This window comes from Gracilinanus agilis, chromosome 1, assembly GCF_016433145.1.
Source record: "Gracilinanus agilis isolate LMUSP501 chromosome 1, AgileGrace, whole genome shotgun sequence".
Classification (NCBI taxonomy): Eukaryota; Metazoa; Chordata; class Mammalia; order Didelphimorphia; family Didelphidae; genus Gracilinanus; species Gracilinanus agilis.
The window spans coordinates 310,841,792-310,862,759 of record NC_058130.1 but is presented as its reverse complement, the minus strand read 5'-3'; positions in this window follow the sequence as shown (position 1 = coordinate 310,862,759).

Here is a 20,968-nt window from a genome sequence, read left to right as displayed (position 1 = left end):
GGATTCTGGGTGCTACCTATTGTTGGGATTTGTCCAGTGTTCCCCAAGTTGCAATGATCCTGCTCTTGATGCATTTCTAGGAAGGAGAAGAAACTATCATATACAGCGTTAGGAGTGGATTTGGGGATAGTCAAGCTTGTATGGGTCAGAATAATGGCCAGGTATAGGGAATTATAGCTTTGTACAGACAGCAAATTAATGACAGTTCAAAACCTGTGTGTAGAGCATGCAGTGTTCCCTGAGATGATGCAGGGATTCAGCCTGGATACCGGCTCTTTCTTGTACACTCAGGGAGAAGGAGTTTCTTCCACTGCCAATAATCCATCACTCCTTATCTTCCTATTTCTTTTTTCTCTTGTTTTCCTCAGTATTTAGATGATGGCAGACAGGGAAATTTCGGTTTCTCTTGATTTCATGTCTTATTCTATAAAATGCTTTATAATTTTCAATGGCAATTAATATTGATTTTATTTGATTACTTGTCTAGATCCCTCAAAAGAAGAGCTTAGCTCAAAGATAGAGAAGAGGAGACAGAATTTCCTATAGAGTTCGAACTGGTGGCAGTTTACTAAGATATCAGTTTCCTTAGTGAAACTATCTGAGTGTTGTAAGATTGGGTTTGTGGTCTTGAGGCCACCAAGATAGTTTCCCCTAAAAGGAGGCTGTGGCTTATAGAATCTATGCATGGAAACCATTGTTATCAGATTAGGTCTGATGGTTTTGAGGCCATCATGCCAGGATTTCCTTAAGAGAGGATGGAAGCTTATAGAATTCACTCATAGAAAAATTCTGACAATAACAATAACAATTTTTGAAGGCATATTCTCCAAATAATATTTTGGCTATTATCAGTTTGCTTTTTTTCCCTGATAGGCAACACCCCAAAATAATATTTTCTATCCTGACAGCTTGGTTTTGTTTTCTCCCTGATAACAACGCTCCCTGCCCCAAATGATATTTTGCCCTGGTGTCTGATATGCAGTGAATCTAGCTCCAGGGGGGCCACCCAGAATCATAGTATAAGGACTTCATTCTCAAAAGAGCACTCTATCCCTCCAGGAAGATCATCCCTTTCTGGGAGAGTGCACACACCCACCCACCCTATTACACCTTCTTGCTTAGAGCACTTCCTTCCCATAAAATGGTCCCATATCTCTGTGTTCCCAAATGCAGTGCTGCTCTTACATGAGTCATATTCTATATTGGTACTTGGGTTGTATGTTGGGTACTCTTTTCCTCTCTTCTCCTTTCTTCTTTCCTACTGTTTGCAAGAAAATTTTGCATTGAACTGGATCCTATTATTTTTTACAATATTCTCAGCATTAGAACTCATTAAGGGGATGTTTTTCTTCATGTCTCAGGCCCATGTGCCTTTTCTTAGACATTAATAGGGTACATGGTCAAAAATTCGACTTATTGATAGTTGCACCTATACTGGGAGAGTAGGACACTGTGAGCCCATTTGTAGAAAGCAAAGGTCAATAGGGGACTCTATATCCCACAAGTAGGCAGGCCCTCCTTATGCCAGAGGACAGTCACAAAAGACTGGGACATGTTGGGACCTAGTGGGTGCCTGGCATTGGGGAACTGAAGTCTAGAATTTAAGAAACTTAACCAAGATCAAACAGTTAATTCATGACTAGGGGCTGAGCTGGGACTCGAACCTCTGCCTGCTGATTTCAAACCAGTGCACTTATCCCTACTCTATGTCTACTTTCATTATATGACCTTTGTTCAATTAATTTATATGTCACATTATTTTGTCACCTGTATTGTGGAGATAATAACACTTCCACTAGCTACTTCACATGGTGATTATAAATAAAACTCTCAGGAAAACTTTAATGAACTGTAGCTGTTGTTCTACGATTGGATTCAGATAAAAATTTCCTGTGGACAAGTCACTATCCTATTCTTTTAAATTTAATGTTTATGGATAATTAAACAGGTGGATTAAATACCAGATTTTTTTCTAGTTGAATAAAAGTATTAGTATGCAAACTTTTCCCCTGATTTGTTGTTGAGTCATTTTTCAGTCCTGTCTGACTCTTCATGACTCCATTTGAGGTTTTTCTTGAACATACTGGAATGGTTAGACATTTTCTTCTCCATTTCATTAAACAGATGAGGAAACTGAGACAAACAGAGGTTAAGCAGCTTGACCAGGGTCCAGCTAGTACCTGAGACTATATCTGAGACTAGATATGTTTTTTTTAATTATTTTTTTTATTTTTTAGAAAAAATTTCCATGGTTCCATGATTCATGTTCTTGCTTCCTCTTCCCCCATCCCCTGACCCCCAGTAGCTGATGCACATTTCCACTGGTTTCTTCCTATATCGATCAAGACCTATTTCCATATTATTGATAATTGCTCTAGGGTGGTCATTAAGAGTCTGACTCTACATCCTAATCATGTCCGCATCAAATCATGTGTTCAAGCACTTGTTTTTCTTTTGTGTTTCTGCTCCTGCAGTTCTTCCTCTGAATGTGGGTAGCCTTCCTTTCCCTAAATCCCTTAGAATTGTCCTGGGTCATTGCACTGCTGCCAGTACAGAAGTCCGTTACATTCTATTTTACCACAGTGTATTAGTCTCTGTGTATAATTTTCTTCTGGTTCTGCTCCTTCTTATATCTTAATACTTCCAGGCCTGGTGCTCTACCTGCTATTCCATCCAGCTTCCCTTCTGTAGACCCACTGAAAGCATCTTCAATGTAACTCTTTACTGCAAGTAACTAGCAGATAGAATGATGATAATGTACCTCATCTTGTTCCCATATAACTTTTATCTCATTTGCTATATTTCTATACTTTGAAATTTATTTTTATTCTATGTAGTTTGGAGATTATGAGTGTTTGGCATATCACACCTATTAAAAAGTTGTTTTAAAATATTTTTAGATCAATGTCCTATTCAGATGAATCATTAGCATTTGGTCTGTTGTGATGGTCTGGTTCCCAAAGAGATCAAAGATAGGGGGAAAGGACCTATTTGCTTAAACATATTAATAGCAGCCCTTTTTGTGGTGGCAAAGAACTAGATACTGAAGGAATTTTATCAATTAGGGAATGTACTCAAGTTGTGATATATGCCTGTAATGGAATACTGTTGAACTATAAGAAATGACTAATAAAATGGTCACAAAAAAACCTGGAAAGACATATGAAGTGATGCCAAATGAAGTGGACAGATTCCAAGAGAAGGTTGTACACATTAACAACAATAACATATGATGATTAGCTGTGAAAGGCTTAACTATCATCAGCAATGCAAGGAAGAATTGATGGAGTCTGAATGCAGATTGAAGCATGCCATTCTTCACTTTATTTCCTCATAAATTTTTCTCTAGTAAGTGATATGTATCTTCTTTCACAGCATGATGAATATGTAAATACGTATTGGTTGATAACACATGGGCAACTTATATTACCTGCCATTGTGGGGAAGAGGAAAGGCTGAGATAGACATAGATTGCAAAATGACTGAAGATGATTATTAAAAATTATATCAACATGGAATCTGGAAAAAAGCAAAAGAAAAAAAGAAAGGTTAGCCACACATTGGGGTTATCTGGTGACTACACAATAAGCAAAGAAAGTGAATGAATAAAACAGTACGATTGAAAGTGACTGGAAACCAGGGCTACCATTCCTTCTGAAGGTCACTATCCCGGGTTCCTAAAGTATAAAGCTACATGAAACTATGGGAAGGCTGCCAGATGAGATCTTCAGAGAAGATCTTTCAATCTGACTCTGATTACCATTCATTATTTTCCCTCTCTGATCTCATTCAGACTCCCATGTCTGAAGCAACTCTTTGTTATTTCACATCCATTTGATCATTAAAAATCAATTAAAAATCCACATTCCTTAAAAAACTTATGCTAATAAGCTGAATGAGCATGTTATTATTTTCATTTCATAGTATTCACTTTTGTGTTTGTTAATATTTTTGTATGTTGTGTGTATAGCATATCTGATTTAGTTGCTAGTGTCTTCAGTTAGCCTTTATATTTATTCATATTGATAGTTGGTTCATTTTATTTCTCTACCAAGCTGTAAGTTGTTGAAAGGTCAAATTAAAATCTGGCCTTTTGTGTTGCTAGACATGGTGCACACCAAATAACATCAGAAAAATGCAATTGATTTTACTTTAATAGAAAGGAAATGACTCATTCCTGAATCTTCTGCCTGTGTGTACAATTACTCTATCAACTTGTTAGAATAAAGATCAAAATTAGTACAGAGCTGTGAAGAATAAGAATGAGAAAGACATATGGCCTGCAATTGAAACAACTCAACCTTGACCAGGTCAAGCAAATTTTTGATTGTGAACAAAATAAAGTAATGGATGGAAAAAAGAATGGAGATACAGACAAAAATAATTTGATTTTAACCAAGTGTATCAATTTCCACAAGACAAAGGTACTAAAGAAGCAATTCAACTTACTTGTTAAGCAGAGAGAAATAGTTGCCAAAGGTAACAGTGGTTTAGAATAGAAGCTCATTTGTAAAAAATCTAACAAATAAGAGTGCTGTAATGACATCGCCTCCTAAAACAAGGAGAAATGGTAGAGAGTAAAAAAAACATTATAGAGGAAGGGCATTTAAGGATGAAAATAGAAGAGTGACAACAAATTGAAAAAATAAAAAGGACTTTTATAGCAAACTTGTTAGCATTAAGGGTAAGAGAGCCATACTTGGATCCAATATCATAGTCTTGGATGTGGTTATTGAAGAAGTAGAAATGATACTTAAGAGAACAAATATGTGAAAAATATTTAAATTAAAATTATTATCAGCAAATCTCCAAGATAACCACAAGAAACTCATGAAGAAAATGCTATCCATAGCCAAAGAAGGAATTATTGGAATCTGAGTGCAGGTCAAAACATGCCAGCTTCTGCTTTATTTCCTTTAGAAGATTTTTATTGACTGTGTGCTATGTGTCTTCTATCATGACATGAGCAATATGGGAATATGTATTATATAAAAGTATGGATATAAATTGGACAGGGTAGGGAGAGAGAAAATTTGAATTTTGAAATGTCAAAAAATTGTTAAAAATTGTTTCTACATGTAACTGAAAAAATAAAAAATAAAAAAATGTAAGTATCAAGATTAGTCCATGTATACAAGAAGAGGTCCACATTGGAGATGACATACTTATAAGGACAACAAGAGATCAATTTGCAAAGTATATGATTAAAAGGTAGAGAGCAAAAAATGTAGAATAAGAATCTTACTTTACTAAGGATGAAAAAAGCAGCTAAGAAAATATTAACTGTTGAACTATATGCCTATTTAATATGAATAATAATAACTAATATTTACAAAATGTTATAAAAGTGACAAAATATTTTACATATATTCTCATATTGACTACCATCTACATAAAATTTTCATGAGAATCATCTGCAGTGTATCACAGGCCTCTTCATTGATGATACCAATAGGGGGAACAGGCAGGTTTTTGCAAGTGACATTTCATGGTAGAACCAATCTTGGCTATCACACATTTGATTAAAATATATAGGCAATACAAGATCTGATTGTACTTGTTTGCTGTTTATTAAAAAACAGTTCATTCAATAAAGAAACATGTCACCTCAAAGGCTGTATTTCAGTGAAGTACTTCTCACCCAACATCAAAATTAGTCAAGATTTCCTCCTTGAATGTATGAACAAAATAACAAAAAACAGTTATTAAACAATTAGTATATGTCAAGCACTCTGCTAGGAGCTGGGGTAAAAAATGCAAAAAGAAAACAGTACTTGTTTCCAGTATATTCTAATAGAAAGAGACAACATATGTAGGGCAATAGTAGGGAAGGAGGGATATTTCAATTTGGAAAGTTGCAATGATAGTGAGGGGAACCATAGGAGAAGAGAATGGTATTTCCACTCCTACAACAATGGAAGAATATAATTGATTGGATATGGTAACAGCATAATGGCTAGTGAAAAAATGACCAAGAATTAAATGAAACATGACTCTAGCCAGACCTGGATGTAAAAGACAGCTGACGCAACCACCAACTGGGACAACAGAAGCCCTTGGTGGTTAGTTCTGAAGGTGAAAGCATTAAGCTGTCTGTGGCTTGGCTTGGTTTTGAAAGGAAAGGCAGGCAGAAGATAGTAACTGGTGAAGAGAAGGTTTCAGAATGATCTAACAATAAAGATAATATTTTTCCATGACCCTCAGATCATATTGATTTTTATACATAGCAGTTACATTTACATAGCAATTTAAGGTTTGTAAAGCACTCTACTTAATAATCATGCAGGGTATAAAAAAAGGAGACCCATGTTTGCCATAGGTTTGCCTTCAGGAAATTTCAGAGCTTTTGAAATGACTTCAAACATCTTCCAGAAGCTATTTTTGGCATTTTCTGACTGTGAATTATGGAACATTATAGTCTCTGAAGAATTGAAAATGAATATTACAGAGAGGACACTCAGTTTCTTTTATCAGCTACTCTGCTTGGTTTCAATTCCATGAATATCATGTCTCCTCCAAGATAAGACCATCCACTGAAATCTCATCATCTAGGAGACTGGTTCACCTCGCTGATTCCTCAATACCCTTCTTTGCCTCTCTCCTCTGATTGGAAAGCTGGAAGGCAGAACAATGAACTCCTTCCAAGGCCTCCTTGCAATAGAAAGCTCAGACTTTTCTAGCTAACTTCATTTATCATCAGTTTCTTTGCTTAGTTTTAACTTTCAGACTAGCACGCCTCTTTGATGGTCATGTCATGCCTGGTACACACTTGTACTCTGCCCTTTTCAACTTCCTTTTCTGTCTTCCTCCATTAGAGTGTTAGCTTCTTGAGGGCTGTTATTTTCTTCTTATTGTTTATAAGCATTTAGCTCAATGCCTAGCTCATAGAGGGTGCTTTATTGACTACTACCAAAGGGAGTGGAGAGGTACAAAGTGAGAGCAAGAAGGTTTCAGCTTATAACCAATATGGAACTTAAGTGGTATCCTAAAGCAGTGGTTCCCAAACTTTTTTGGCCTACCACCCCCTTTCCAGAAAAATATTACTTAGCGCCCCCTGTCACATGCTATCACCACCCCCTTACAGTTATTCACCGCCCCCAAATGCACCTGTGGCCATCACCGCCTCCTTGGACTGCTGCAGCACCCTTTGGGAATCACTGTCCTAATGCATGCCTTCAGGGAGATGTATGATTGAAAAAGAAGATAGTTAGATCACATAGTGAAACAAAGAATGGCAGAGAGATGTTCAAAAGTTCTTCTAGTATTCATGAGGAGGAAGTGAGAAGGTCCATTTCCAACATTAGGTTGATCCTCTGTGGCAAACTTATGGGAAGAGATGGAAAAGGGTGGAATGAAATAGACAGGCACAGATGAGTGATCTTCTTCTGTGACTTTCATCTTTGAAGACAATATCCAAATTGATGAGATCATAGAACCACTTAAGCATATGAGTACACAGTCTTTGTCTTTTAAATTTTATTGTCTTAAATTTGCCTTCAGTACTTACTTGTACCCTTACCACTCCTGGGCTAAGGACGGTCCCTAGCCGGGATGAAAAAGGAGGAGGGTTGGGCGTGGGGCTAGCAACCCCACCCTGTAAAAACTACATCTGCTAAAGAAACTGCAACCTAAAGTAGGGGCAACTGGGCTAGCTCAGTGGATTGAGAGCCAGGCCTAGAGACAAAAGGTCCTAGGTTCAAGTCCGGGCTCAGACACTTCCCAGCTGGGTGACCCTGAGCGACTGTGTGTCCCATTGCCTACTGGTTGTGGCCCTATGCTCCTAGAATGGAGTCCCAGGATAAAAAAAAAAAAAAAAAAAAAAAAAAAAAAAAAAAAAAAAAAACCTTACTTGTATCAGTAATTGTCCAGTTTGTTTCTCTGCCAAACTACTATTGTCTGAGAGTCAAATTATAATAATAATCCCACAATGCCTACTAAGGTACAATATCCCCTGCTACTCCATAAATGCCAAGTATGAATGACCAAAGAAAAATAACTTTCTCTTCAATAACTTACTTCCCTTTCTCAAAGATTATCACAGTTTTCAAAACTGAAGGCTAAATGTAGCTAGAAAATATCATGACACTGGACATTTTCATTTGGATGTCACCTAACCCACTCACACTTGACAAGTCCAAAATAGATTTCATTTCTTTTCTCTCCAGACCCAACCTTCTGCTAAATTTCTTTTTTTTCCTCTCAAGGATATGAATATCCATGCAGTAAATCAAATTCACAACCTTACAGTTATCCTAGAACTGAATTATTACTTATCTCCTATGTTCAATCAGTTGCCATCTCTTGTCAATACTACTTCCACAACATCTCTAACATCTATTCTCTTTTCTCTTCCAATACGGTCCTGACCCTAGGCTGGGGTCTCATTTTCTCTTTCTTGGTCTGTTGTAATAGAATAATAATTGGTATCCTTATCTCAAACTATTCCTTTCTCCAATCCATCCTCCACTCTATGATTAAATGAAAATTTCTAAAACCTAGGTCATTCAAAAATCTCCAATCTATTGTCTCTGGGTCTAGGATAAAATATAAACTTTGTTTAGCATTAAAAACCATTCATCATCTGGCTTCAGACAAACTTTTTAGGCTTATTATACAATGTTGCCCTTCAGACATTCCAAAGTCCAGCCAAAAGAGCCTATATTTCATTTTTCACATACAACATTCCATATTCTACTTTCATTCCTTTAATTGGTCCATCCTTCCTAGACAGAATGCATTCTCCTGGCTTCCAACTCTTAAAATTCCAAGACCTTAGTTGCCTTCAAAATTCAGCTCAAGGGCCACATGCATTCCTGATTCCTACAATTATTAGTGCCTCCTCCCCTCAATTCCTAATACCCCATATCACCTTCTATCTAATTATATGTGCATATTTCCCCAGTAGAACATAATCTTGGTGGAAGGGACTGTTTCATTATTGTCTTTTTATCCTCAATGCCCAACCCTATTCTGGGTAAATAATAGTAAATAAAAGCTTGGTAACTAATTGAATGAATCCTAGATTCTTAGGAATTAAAGGTCTTTTAATTCTGACAAACATATCACACATTCACTCTCCCTGTAGGGAAATACCTTCTGAAAAAAACTGAGATGACTTTGTACATTGTGCTATGGTAGGCAAAGTAAGCTTCAATGGAACTAGGTCTCTAGCCATTCTGAAAGTCAAACTCTACCCCCTCCACCAAGAAATTTAAAAAAATAGTATATCCAATCTCACTCTGCTGAAATCATAACTACTCATTATATTCTCAAGCTTTATGATCCTACTATTGAGCTTATTCTTGAACTCACCCAATATGAATGTGATAAACTAAGAAGTTTTTGGTTTTTTAGTCCTGTGTTTTAGTACATCTGTTGGTTTGAACATGGCAAGGAGACAGGGATTGTGATGTCTGACACTGTTGATTCAGTGCCTAGATTGGGGAACATGTGTTGTTCGTGGAGGACTAGCACTTCTGATGTGAGGCCTCAATGAGTCCTTTTCAGGGCTCCTTTATCTGCCCCCCAGCTCTTGTAATGCAAGGTGGCTAACAGAAACTTTTTGCTTCTGCAATTTCCAACAGTCACAGAAAGGCAGTTAAAGATCTTAGAATCTTCAGAAAGTCAGTTAGAGTTTAAAGCTATAAATAGAGGTGAAGTTTCAACTGATGGGGCTTTTTGCCTTCTGGCTTTCCCTTTGGCTGGAGGCTTTTGCTTTTTGAGCTTTGGCTTAGCCTTTTAGCTTCGGCTATTCGGCTTGGTCTTTTAACTTCAGCCTTGGCCTGTGCTTATTTTGTCTTGGGGAAATTTAGACCTATCTGATTTCTCTGGACCTCTCCCTGATCTCTCTTTATTTACATCCCTCCCCTTCCCCTGAATTTCCCTTTGGGCCCTGGGAGGAATGGAGGGCTTGGTGATTGAACATTGTGGGTTTTAGATTCTGTAGGCAAGTAGGGCATCTTCAAATAAGTTACTGTTAGTTTAATGATTTGATAGTTACTTTATTTTAGGGCAGTCAAATCTTCCTGACTGGGAGAGCAGGCTCACTCAATCTAAACCTCTCCTGTGACCCATCCCCCACCATTACCTCTCTCCCTAGAAGCAGTTAGAAAAACCTGAACCTCTTTCCCACTGATTAACCTGACATTAATAAATCCCCTTGTTACCTACTCAAAGCCTCTGGTGAATCATTGTATTGAAGATTAAGGCAAGGGCTAAAGAGGGAAGGAATCATTTTCTTTTTATTTCTTGAGGGAACTGGGGGCATCCATCTTGGCAGGAAGTCCTTACCCGAGACTTCCTGCAGCCATCAGTTTCACTGGCAGGGAGGAGCCCTTTCGACTCCTCCCTCAAGGGACTTTGGAAACTAACAAGAGAAAACCCCAGCCTTGATCTAAATATTTCTTACTAGCCTAATTCCTCCCTGTATCCTCTGTCTCAAGCCTCAGTGAACAAACCTGTATGAGCTGCCCTCCTACTTACTCCATTTCACTTATCTCCTATATACCTTCCCTTCCCTTCATTCCTCCTCCAATCACCTTATAATCACCTGTTTCCCTTTTATCCCTCCTCGCTACCCAAATTGCCTCTGAGACCTGCTCAAAGATTACCTCACTTTTTGATAACACTCTCTATCTGTGACTCCAAGAACCTATAGCTATACTCTGGTAAAACTGTTTCAGGAGTCTGGTTAACCCAGACTGAAGGTAACTGAGAGACCTCAAACCCATCACTGAGTTATGCAGATGTCTATCCCAAGCATGCAAAGACAGAATGCGTGGATGAGAACAATTTGCACCAACAGGCATGAAGGCTATTGAATCAAGGGCTGTGGAGCACTCAGAGCTTGGTCAGACATCAAAGACCTAGGCCACCCACTGAATCCCAAGTCACTGGTAGTTGTCTTGACTTTTGTCCTGCTACTGGATTTTGATGACTCTAGAAGGCAGAATGAAGCTGATGACCATGCAGCTCTGCCTCACTTAAATCTAGTTTATGCACAGGTTATCTCCCATCTTCCACTATTCTACTCTGACACTGTGATATCATTGGTTCTATTTGAAAACAAAGGACCAACAATAAGGCCTAGCACAGTTCTAAAGATGGTATTCTTGTTTTTTAAATAAGTCTTCATAGAATTATGGAGTATTTTAAACTCTATATTGAGTAGACGGGGAGTAAACCAGGTTTCCTCTTTTAGGCTGTTTGTAAATAATAAAGATTTAAAAACCTTTTTTTCACTGTCAACTTTGTTTCTGCACATAAATTTATGATATCAAGCTATTTATGAGGGAATGATTTGCATTTATTGCTTTCAGAGCCATTCTGGGCTTTGTATTGTTTTGGTAAATAAAACATAATTAATTCAAAGTTGAATTGCAAATGCTGATAAAAGCAAAAGCATGTGCTCTCCTGTATAAATATATTTAAATACACAGAGAGACACATGGCACACATACCAACAGAAATAAAAACCAGTTGCTCCAAAAACACTAAATGTTTAATGTAGATTCAACCAGATTACTGTTTGGCTTCATGACCTTGATAAATAGATTCACTCTTTTGGATCTTAGTTTTCTCATAATTAAAATGAAGAGATTTAGCCAAAAGATCTTAAAAGTTCCTTATATTGCTGAAAGTCGATTATTTCCCTTTTGTTTCAATTAAAAATGATGAGGGCCGAGATCAAAAGGAAGAATAGTATTTTAATAAAAGCCATGCTGATAGAGATAAACTGACTACGTGCCTGTAAGAAACCTATTCCAACCTCACCTCAGCCATTTACCTTTTCCTCTCCCCACAAGCTCAGGTAGCTAAAGAGGGCTTACTTTCAGATTTTCTCTCATTTAAACTGTTCTCTGCCTGGTGATGCAGGCAACCCCACGCCCAAAGAACCGGAACCAGAAAACCGTTGGACCACGAGAAATGTAGTTTGATAGTTCCCACATGTCCATAGAAAATATATATACTTTTAGATGGCATCTCCCAAATTTTAATTTTACACTTTGCATGGTATTTTTTCTCTTCCTGGTCTCCTTTTACCACACAGTAAATGAAAAAGGGGCAGTTCCACCAGGTCATTGTTTTAGTATTTTTTTTAATTTAAACATTTATTAATATTCATTTTTAACACAGTTACATGATTCATGTTCCTACATTCCCCTTCACTCACCGCACCCCCCCCACCCATGCCGACGCACATTTCCATGGTTTTATCATGTGTCATTGATCAAGACCTATTTCTAAAATGTTGGTAGTTGCATTGGTGTGGTAGTTTCGAGTCTACATCCCCAATCATGTCCATCCTGACACATGTGTTCAAGTAGTTGCTTTTCTTCTGTGTTTTCTCTCCTGCAGTCCTTCCTCTGGATGTGGGTAGTGTTCTTTACCATAAATCCCTCAGAGCTGTCTTGTGTCATTGTATTGCTGCTGGTACAGAAGTCCATTGCATTCTATTTTACCATAGTATATCAATCTCTGTGTACAATGTTCTTCTGGCTCTGTTCCTTTCACTCTGCATCAGTTCCTGGAGGTCTTTCTAATTCACCTGGAACTCCTCCAGTATATTATTCCTTCTAGCACAATAGTATTCCATCACCAGCATATACCATAATTTGTTCAGCCATTCCCCAATTGAAGGGCATACCCTCCTTTTCCAGTTTTTTTGCCACCACAAAAAGCACAGCTATAAATATTCTTACAAGTCTGTTTATTTATGATCTCTTTGGGGTACAAACCCAACAATGGTATGGTTGGATAAAAGGGCAGGCATTTTTTTATAGCCCTTTGAGCATGATTCCAAATTGCCAGCCAGAATGGTTGGATCAGTTCACAATTCCACCAGCAATGCATTAAAGTCCCAATTTTGCCACATCCCCATCAACATTCATTACTCTACCCTTCTTTCATTTTAGCCAATCTGCTAGGTATGAGGTGATACCTCAGAGTTGTTTTGATTTGCATTTCTCTAATTATTAGAGATTTAGAACACTTTCGCATGTTCTTGTTGATACTTTTGATTTCTTTATTTGAAAATTGCCTATTCATGTCCCTTGCCCATTTACCAAATGGGGAATGGCTTAATTTTTTATACAGCTGATTTAGCTCCTTGTATATTTGAGTAATTAGACTCCTGTCAGAGTTTTTCGTTATAAAGATTTTTTCCCAATTTGTTGTTTCCCTTCTGATTTTGACTACATTGTTTTGTTTGTACAAAAGCTTTTTAGTTTAATATAATCAAAACCATTTAATTTACATTTTGTAATTTTCTCTAACTCTTGCTTGGTTTTAAAGTCTTTCCTTTTCCAGAGATTTGACAAGTATACTATTCTGTGTTCACTTAACTTATTTATAGTTTCCCTCTTTATATTCAAGTCATTCACCCATTCTGAATTTATCTTGGTGTAGGGTGTGAGATGTTGATCTAGACCTAATCTCTCCCATATTGTTTTCCAAATTTCCCAGCAGTTTTTGTCAAATAGTGGATTCATGTCCCAAAAGTTGGGCTCTTTGGGTTTATCATACACTGTCTTGCTGATGTCATTTACCCCAAGTCTATTCCACTGATCCTCCCCTCTGTCTCTTAGCCAGTACCATACCATTTTAATGACTGCTGCTTTATAGTATAGTTTTAATATCTGGTACTGCTAGGCCCCCTTCCTTCACATTTTTTTCATTATTTCCCTTGGTATTCTTGATCTTTTGTTCTTCCAAATGAACTTTGTTATAGTTTTTTCTAATCCAGTAAAGAAGTTTTTTGGTAGTTTGATAGGTATGGCACTAAATAGGTAAATTAATTTGGGTAGAATGGTCATTTTTATTATGTTAGCTCGTCCTACCCATGAGCAATCAATGGCTTTCCAATTGTTTAGATCTAGTTTTATTTGTTTGGAAAGTGTTTTGTAGTTGTTTTCATATAATGACTGTGTTTGTTTTGGTAGATAGATTCCCAAGTATTTTATATTGTCTAGGGTGATTTTAAATGGTGTTTCTCTTTCTACTTCTTGCTGCTCTAATGTATTGGAAATGCATAGAAATGCTGATGATTTATGTGCATTTATTTTGTATCCTGCAACTTTGCTAAAGTTGTTGATTATTTCTAGCAGCTTCTTAGTTGATTCTCTAGGATTTTTTAAGTATACCATCATATCATCTGCAAAGAGTGATAGCTTAGTCTCCTCCTTGCCTATTTTGATACCTTCAATTTCTTTTTCTTCTCTAATTGCAAATGCTAGTGTTTCTAGTACTATGTTGAATAATAGAGGTGATAATGGGCATCCTTGTTTCACTCCTGATCTTATTGGGAAGGCTTCTAATTTATCCCCATTGCATATGATGTTTGTTGATGGTTTTAGGTAAATACTGTTTATTATTTTTAGGAAAGGTCCTTTTATTCCTATACTTTTCAGTGTTTTCAATAGGATGGATGCTGTATTTTGTCAAAGGTTTTTTCAGCATCTATTGAGATAATCATGTGATTTTTGTTTGTTAGACTGTTGATATGGTCAATTATGTGGATGATTTTCCTAATGTTGAACCATCCTTGCATTCCTGGTATAAATCCCACCTGATCATGGTGGATGATCTTCTTAATTACTTACTGGATTCTCTTTGCTAGTATTCTATTTAAGACTTTTGCATCTATGTTCATTAGGGAGATTGGTCTATAGTTTTCTTTCTCTGTTTTTGATCTCTCTGGCTTTGGAATCAGTACCATATTTGTGTCATAAAAGGAATTTGGTAAGACTCCCTCTTTGCTTATCATATCAAATAATTTGTGTAGTATTGCGATTAGTTGCTCTTTAAATTGTCTGATAGAACTCACTTGTGAATCCATCAGGCCCTGGTGATTTTTTCTTAGGGAGTTCTTTGATGGCTTGTTCAATTTCTTTTTCTGATATGGGATTATTTAGGTATTCTATTTCTTCTGCTGTTAATCTAGGCAGTTTATATTTTTGTAAATATTCATCCATATCTCCTAAATTGTTATATTTATTGCCATATAGTTGGGTGAAATAGTTTTTAATGATTGCCTTAATTTCCCCTTCATTAGAGGTGAGGTCTCCTTTTTTATCTTTGATACTGTCAATTTGGTTTTCTTCTTTCCTTTTTTTATTAGATTTACCAGTACTTTGTCTATTTTATCTGTTTTTTCAAAATACCAGCTTCTAATCTTATTTATTAATACAATAGTTCTTTTACATTCAATTTTATTAATTTCTCCCTTTTTTTTGAATTTCTAATTTAATTTTCATCTGGGGATTTTTAATTTGCTCTCTTTCTAATTTTTTGAGTTGCATGCCCAATTTATTCACCTCTGCCCTCCTTAATTTGTTAATATATGCACTCAAGGATATAAATTTTCCCCTGAGTACTGCCTTGGCTGCATCCCACAGAGTTTGGTAGGATGTCTCATCATTGTCATTCTCTTCAATGAAATTGTTCATTGTTTCTATGGTTTCTTCTTTGACTAATTGGTTTTGGAGAATCATATTATTTAATTTCCAATTAGTTTTTCATATGCCTTTCCAGGTGCCCTTACTAATTATTATTTTTATTGCATTATGATCTGAGAAGGTTACATTTTTTATTTCTGCTCTTTTGCATTTGTTTGCAATGATTCTATGCCCTATTACATGGTCAATCTTTGTGAATGTACCATGTGCAGCTGAAAAGAAGGTGTATTCCTTTTTGTCCCTATTTATTTTTCTCCACATATCAATTAAATCTAATTTTTCTAGGACTTCATTCACCTCTCTTACCTCTTTCTTATTTATTTTTTGGTTTGATTTATCTAGATCTGAAAGAGGAATATTTAGATTTCCCACTAGTATGGTTTCACTATCTATTTCCTCCTTGAGCTCTGCCAGTTACTCCTTTATGAATTTGGATGCTATGCCACTTGGTACATACATATTGAGCAGTATTATTTCCTCCTTGTTTATACTGCCTTTAATCAGGATGTAATGACCTTCCCTGTCTTTTTAAATCATATCTATTTTTACTTTGGCTTTGTCAGAAATCACAATAGCCACTCCTGCCTTCTTTTTCTCATTTGACGCCCAAAAGATTCTGCTCAAGCCCTGAACCTTAAACTTGTGTATGTCTACCTGCCTCATATGTGTTTCTAGTAGACAACATTTGGTAGGCTTTTGGTTTCTAATCCACTCTGCTATTTGCTTCCATTTTATGAGTGAGTTCATCCCATTCACATTCAGAATTCTAATTATAAGTTGTGCATTCACTGACATTTTCTTATCCTCCCCTATTCTTACCCCTTCTCCTTAAACTATTTCATTTTAAACCAGTGGTTTGCTATTAAGCTGATATCCCTTATCCCCTCCCTTGATTAACTTCCCTTTCTACCCCCTTCCTTATTATTCCCCTATTTTTGTTTTTAAAGGCCTAAAGAATTCCCTCCCCCTTCTTCTCCACTCCCTTTTTTGACCTCCCCTCTTCCCTGCTCCCCTTGGTTTATCCCTTCTGACTTTCTCAGTAGAGTTAGATAGAGTTTTATATCCCAATGGATAGTATAGCTACTCTTCCCTCTCCAAGTTGATTACACTGAGAGTAAGGTTTAAATATTACCGCTTAATGCTCTCTTTCTCTCTTTCTTATAATAGTATTTGTCCCCTCTCCTTCCCATGCCCTCTTTGTGTGTAATATAATATCCTATTTTTCTTATTCACTCAAGTTTCTCTTGGTGTCCTCTACTATTCACCCCTCTCTTTCCCACCCTCCAAATCATCTTAGACCATTCCACCCTCTCCCTGTGAATTATTCTTCTGATTACTATAATAGTGAATACTATAATAGTGGATAGAGTTCTCTACAGAGAATTATACATAGCATTTCTCCACATAGGAATACAGATAATTAGATCTTACTGAGGTCCTTAAAAAGGCAAATTTAAAAATTATGAGTTTTCTTTCTTTCCCCTCTGTTTCTTATTTACCTTTTCATGTTTCTCTTGATTTTTGTGGTTGGATATCAAACTTTCCAGTTAGCCCTGGTCTTTCCTGTGTAAATACTTGGAAATCTTCAATTTTGTTGAATGCTCATACTTTCCCCTGGAAGTATATAGTCAATTTTGATGGGTAGTTGATCCGTGGTTGCAGGCCCAGCTCTCTTGCCTTTCTGAATATCATATTCCAAGCCTTGCGGTCTTTTAGCGTGGAGGCTGCCAGATCCTGTGTGATCCTGATTGGTGTTCCTTGATATTTGAATTGTCTCTTTCTGGCTTCTTGTAAGATTTTTTCTTTTACTTGGAAACTCTTGAATTTGGCTATTATATTCCTGGGAGTTGTCTTTTCTGGGTCTAGTGTCGAGGGTGATCTATGGATCCTTTCAATGTCTATATTGCCCTCTTGTTGTAGGACTTCAGGGCAATTTTGCTGAATAATTTCTTTTAGTATGGAGTCCAGGTTTCTATTAATTTCTGGTTTTTCTGGAAGACCAATGATTCTCAAATTGTCTCTTCTAGACCGGTTTTCTTGGTCTGTCACTTTCTCATTGAGATATTTCATGTTTCCTTCTATTTTTTCAGTCTTTTGACTTTGTTTTATTAATTCCTGTTGTCTTGAGACATCATTAGCTTCTAATTCCTCAATTCTAGCCTTTAGGGACTGGTTTTCAGCTATAATATTTTGGTTTTCCTTTTCAATCTGGTCATTTCTGGTGTTCAATTTGCTTATCAGTTCGTTTGATTTCTGAGCCTCACTTTCCAATTGCAAAATTCTGCCTTTTAAACTGTTATTTTGTTGCCTGATTTCCTTGTGAGCTATTTCCCATTTCTCTAGCCAAATCTTTTCCAATTTTTTTGTCATCTCAAATTTGAACTCTTCAAGCGCTTGTGACCAGTTTTCATTATTTTGGGAGGGTCCGGATGCTTGTTTGTTCTCCTCCTCTGTTTGCTTGGTTGTCTGGATTTTCTCTGTGTAAAATTTGTCAAGTGTTAAAGATTTCTTTTTCTTGTTGTTAATCTTTCTTTTCTGAAATTCCTGATTCTGGGTAGCCATTGTTAGCCCAGCAGCTTCTCAGCTTTATCCTCACACTCAGGGTCTGTCTGTGGTCTTTTGGGTTCTGAGGTCTCAGGTCTGGTTTTTCTCAAGGTCAAGCCCCCTGGTGGATCCCCTTGCTTGGTCCTCTGCCATAGGTTCCTTTACAAGTCTCAGGGAGCTGCTTCCACAGTCGTATACCTGTCTTCACTTGTTCCCCACTCAGGGTTTCAGAGCCTTAACTTGCGCCTCTGTCTGCCTCCACCCGCACCTCCACCCACGCCTGAGCTCTGTTTCCGTGCTCAGAGTTCGTATGCATTCTTTAGCTTTTTGGGGTCCTAAATCTTGCTGTTCTCAGGAACAGGCCGTGGTGCTGCCAATGACTCAATGGGTGCCCCAAACTTGCTCTATTTCTTTTTAGCTGGCTTTGGCATTATAGGTGGTGTGTATAGAGGGGGTGGAGGGGTGGTTGCTCAGCCCAAGATTTAGTGAGAGCTGTTCCACCCCTTTATAGCATGGAAATGTCCCGATTCCACGTACCTTCCACGCTACACCCTGTTGTGGGGTCCCTCCATTTGTCTGGACTTGTTTTTATGTCCCCTTAAGGAGTCCTGTATGTTTCGGTCAGGAGAGGTTAAGAGCTGCTTTTTACTCTGCCGCCATCTTAACCCGGAACCTAGTGTTATTATTTTTTAACCATAACCCCTCTGTTTTTATTTTGGACTCAGTGAGGGAGCAGCTTACTCTGTTTATTTAAAATATATTGACATTTTCTGGTTACTATATTTGGGGTTTCACTTGGAGGTTTCTTTAAAAATGTTACAACCACACACTCTGGACTCTGCTGATATATTGTATTATGCTATTAGACAAGTTATTGTAACATCACATCACATACATGTAGGTATCATCATTGCTAGAGGAACATGCCTTTGAAAAATATTTTATTGGATGAAACTTTCTCATTCTCAAGAAAACATATGGTTCTTTAATATAATTTATTGTGCCTTTCAAAATTCTGCATGTTTGATAAAAGTTTTGATATATTATAAATACCTGTAAAGAAAATAGAATTTAAAATTCTGAGACAAAACATTTTATAATTTTCCTCTTTTACATTTTCACAAAAACCCACACAGGCACCAAGAAAGACAAACAATAAAAATATGTCTATACAACACTCTCTGGGTTGGAACATTCAAACATGATGTGGTTTTTGTATTAAAGCTTCACTAGGGGAACCTTTGGCCACAGAACGAGAGGTGGTTGAGATATTAACAATGAATCTATATTGTTCAACATGGTTAACAAGAAGGCATCATACATGAAGCACTGAACTGGGAGTCAGGGAGACCTGAGTTCTAGTCCCGGGGCAGACTCTGTTAGCTGTGTGACCACTGGCAAGGGGTCCCTTTGTCTCCTTGGGCCACAGTTTATGCATGTGTAAACTGAGGGGCTTGGATTGGACCATCGCCAGGGTTGCTTCCAGCGTTAACATTTTATGGGTGTCTGATTCGCTGCAGCTGTCAAAACATCACTTTCCATCAGAGGATACATGTGAATTCCAAGGACAGGAAGGTCATTCACTTTCTCCCTCTCTCCCTCTTTTAAGGATCCTTTGCAAGTGTTATGATCATACCAGAGCTGCATCCTGACTACTTCCTCATTCTACACAAATTCAAATAGTGGGCAAGGGAAGAGAAAGGTAATTTTGCCAGACTGTGTGGAATCAGCGAGACCTTCACAAAGCTTTCTGATCTGCATGTGTTTAAAGTCCTGGGACTGCTTACTAAGCTATTGGGAGCACTATAAAGAACAACAAGAAGCAAACAGAAGCCTTCCACGCACATACACAGTGAAGGAAAGGATTGGTTTCTATTATAGACGTGCAAATGCCCATCCAGATAACTTACTTAGGGTCCTTTTGGTGTTTTGTCTTCACCTGAATTATCTGGTTTGGATCTCCACAGATATGACCTAAATCAACCGTGTAACAGAAATTCTCATCTTTATTTGGTAATGTGTAGATTTAGTTAGAAAATAACATCTGTGTGGATTCCCTCACCCACCTTTAATTAATGTTATTCATGCCTAGTATCTTTGGTAAGGAAGTTGGTAGCAATAATCAGGGGGCCTAAAGAGAGAGAGAGAGAGAGAGAGAGAGAGAGAGAGAGAGAGAGAGAAAGAGAGAGAGAGAGAGAGAAAGAGAGAGAGAGAGAAAGAGAGAGAGAGAGAGAGAGAGAGAGAGAGACAGAGAGAGAGAGAGAGAGAGAGAGAGAGAGAGAGAGAGAGAGAGAGAGAGAGAGAAGTAAAGAGGTCTTAGGGCCCAAAGGCCAGGCTGGCACTTTAGAAACCAGAACATCATCTTTCATGTAATATGTTGGTTTATTTGAGTGTGTTTTTTTTCTTAGCTATCCTCATTCCAGAATTATTTCCCTATTTTTGCTTTGTGAAATTCACAAAATGCTATGAAGCTGAAATTGCAACTCTGAGAAAGGGACAAGGAGAGGAAAAAATATTCAGAATAAGGAGAACCAAGAAGGAAAAACCAAGAAAAAATTAATCCAGTGGCTAATTCTATATCAAGTAGTTTCGGAGATTTTTTTTTTTTTTGCAAAGTATACATGCTAGATAATCCTGGCCAAAACCCATTTTGCTGCCTCAATAAAATGCTTGATTCATTTCTTCTTTTCTGGTACAGTAGAAGGAGCACTGGATTTTTTTAGACTAGTAAAAGTCAGAGAAGAACCTCAAGTACAAATCCTGGTGCTTCTACTTAGCTCCTGGATAACTGGCCTTAAGGCTCAGTCTTTTTATCTGTAAAATGAAGGAGTTGGACTAGATGACCCCAAGAGTCCCTTCATCTCTAAATCTATGATTCTAAGTGACTTTTTAAAAAAATGTTTGGGAGCCCTTTTGTTGTAAGAACCACGATCCTAGAAATCATTGCTAGACAGGAAACAGCCATGGAA